Source organism: Polypterus senegalus, chromosome 3, assembly GCF_016835505.1.
Source record: "Polypterus senegalus isolate Bchr_013 chromosome 3, ASM1683550v1, whole genome shotgun sequence".
In the NCBI taxonomy this organism is placed as follows: Eukaryota; Metazoa; Chordata; class Cladistia; order Polypteriformes; family Polypteridae; genus Polypterus; species Polypterus senegalus.
This window is the reverse complement of record NC_053156.1, coordinates 75,932,935-75,935,830: the sequence shown is the minus strand read 5'-3', so window position 1 is coordinate 75,935,830 and position 2,896 is coordinate 75,932,935.

Below are 2,896 nucleotides of genomic sequence, written 5' to 3'. Positions count from 1 at the left end.
GGTGTAGCAGCAGTGTGCAGATGCCACCACCAAACACTTAACTAACTTGTATTGGTAATGTTTTGCCGTCACTACAATGCAATACAATACAGTTTATTTTTGTATAGCCCAAAATCACACAAGAAGTGCCACAATGGGCTTTAACAGACCTTGCCTCTTGACAGCCCCCCAGCCTTGACTCTCTAAGACAAGGAAAAAAGAAGGGGGTCAATACAATACAATACACAGAACAGAACAAATCCTCAATACAGTGTAAAAATAAAAATTTTACAAGTATGGAGCAGAATTATAATATGATTTGGGTTTGTTTAGAGTCCTGGAAACCTCAGCCATCAAGCTGCTTCTCCCATTTGGCCATTGCACAGCTGAACAGCACTGGGCCAGCCAATCCGATGAAAATACCCTTCTACCCCACTATTCCTGCGATCCTCCATCAGGGATGACTTTACATTAGGCAGGCAAAACAATTTGGCAGGTGGGCCGTGGCACCAAGAGCCATATTTGAGTACGGAGAAGAGAAACAGAATAAGTGAGGGTTAGTAACAAATTATAACTATTTTGTTACTTATGTTTTAGTGGTAATGACTAACAACAGAGATGCAGTCTGTTCAGTTAATCAGCAGCTCTAGTCAGGACATGCTAAACTGAAGAAGTGAGTCTTCAGCTGGGATTTAAAAGCAGAGACTGAAGGGGAATCTCTTATAGTAGCAGGCAGACCATTCCACAGTTTAGGGGCCCTGTAACTAAAAGCTCGACCTCCCACTGTTATTTAATTAATTATTGCAATCATAAGCAGACCTTCACCTTGAGATCTTAATGTGTGCTCTGGTTTGTAAGTCGTGATAAGTTCAGACAAGTAAGCCAGATCTTGGCCATTTAATGCTTTATATGTTAAAAGGAGGATTTTGAAATCTCTCCTTAACTTGACTGGGAGCCAGTGTAAGGATTTAGAAACTGGAGTTATGTGTTCGTATTTTCTTGTTCTTGTAATAATTCTTGCAGCAGCATTTTGGATTAACTGGAGGCTGTATAAAAAACAATTTGAACATCCAGTGAACACCGCATTGCAGTTGTGAATCCTACTAGAAATAAATACATGAATTAATTTCTCAGAATCCTGTGTATTTAGAAAGCGCCTTAATTTCCCAAAATTTTTAAGATGGAAGAAACATAATTTGGACAACTTTGTAATGTGCACTTTACATGATATGCTAGAGTCAAAAATAACTCCTAAATTACAGGCTGATTCAATAAAATTAATGGTGATTTCAACTGAGTTAAATGATCACAAAATATTGTTGTGATCAGTGTCATTCCCTCCAACAATTAACATCTCTGTTTTTAAAGATAGGTAGTTCTCATCCATCCACTCCTTTAATTCACTAACACAACTAATTAAAGACAACATTGGAGAAACTTCATTTGATCTACAAGTTGTAAAAGAAAAGTATAACTGGGTGTCTTCTGCGTATGAGCTAAATTTACATTATGTTTCCTAATTATAGATCCCAAGTACTGAGCCCTGCAGGACACCATATTTCAGTTCTGTGTATAATGATGGAGTACTGTCAGCATATTTCTGTACATATTGGAATCAATTTGATAAATAAGACGTAAACCAGGCAAGCACAATGCCTGTAAGCCCAACGTCATTTTGTAGCCTGTGCAGTAAAATAGAATGGTCAATGGTGTCAAATACTGTGCCTGGATCTAGGGAACAAGTAGTGGGTTTCATTTTAGAAATTAAAGTTAAGATTTCCTGCTCAGTTACAGGATTAAAATTATTAGTGCTGAATGCAATATGAGACAGGGTCTGCTAAGCTAGTATGCAGTTTGTACTGTGATGCTGAGATCTGGGATCTTCCATCCATCATCCATCCATCCATTCTCTTCCGCTTATCCGAGGTCGGGTCGCGGGGCAGCAGCAAGCAGAGAGGCCCAGACTTCCCTCTCCCCGGCCACTTCTTCCAGCTCTTCCGGGAGAATCCCAAGGCGTTCCCAGGCCAGCCGGGAGACATAGTCCCTCCAGCGTGTCCTGGGTCTTCCCCGGGGCCTCCTCCCGGTTGGACGTGCCGGAACACCTCACCAGGGAGGCGTCCAGGAGGCATCCTGATCAGATGCCCGAGCCACCTCATCTGACTCCTCTCGATGCGGAGGAGCAGCGGCTCTACTCTGAGCCCCTCCCGGATGACTGAGCTTCTCACCCTATCTTTAAGGGAAAGCCCAGACACCCTGCGGAGGAAACTCATTTCAGCCGCTTGTATTCGCGATCTCGTTCTTTCGGTCACTACCCATAGCTCATGACCATAGGTGAGGGTAGGAAGGTAGATCGACTGGTAAATTGAGAGCTTTGCCTTACGGCTCAGCTCCTTTTTCACCACGACAGACCGATGCAGAGCCCGCATCACTGCGGACGCGGCACCGATCCGCCTGTCGATCTCACGCTCCATTCTTCCCTCACTCGTGAACAAGACCCCGAGATACTTGAACTCCTCCACTTGGGGCAGGATCTCTCCCCCAACCCTGAGAGGGCACTCCACCCTTTTCCGGCTGAGGACCATGCTCTCGGATTTGGAGGTGCTGATTCTCATCCCAGCCGCTTCACACTCAGCTGCGAACCGATCCAGAGAGCTGAAGATCACGGCCTGATGAAGCAAACAGGACAACATCATCTGCAAAAGCAGTGACCCAATCCTGAGTCCACCAAACCGGACCCCTTCAACACCCTGGCTGCGCCTAGAAATTCTGTCCATAAAAGTTATGAACAGAATCGGTGACAAAGGGCAGCCCTGGCGGAGTCCAACTCTCACTGGAAGCGGGCTCGACTTACTGCGGCAATGCGGACCAAGCTCTGACACGGTTGTACAGAGACCGAACAGCTCTTATCAGGGGTCCG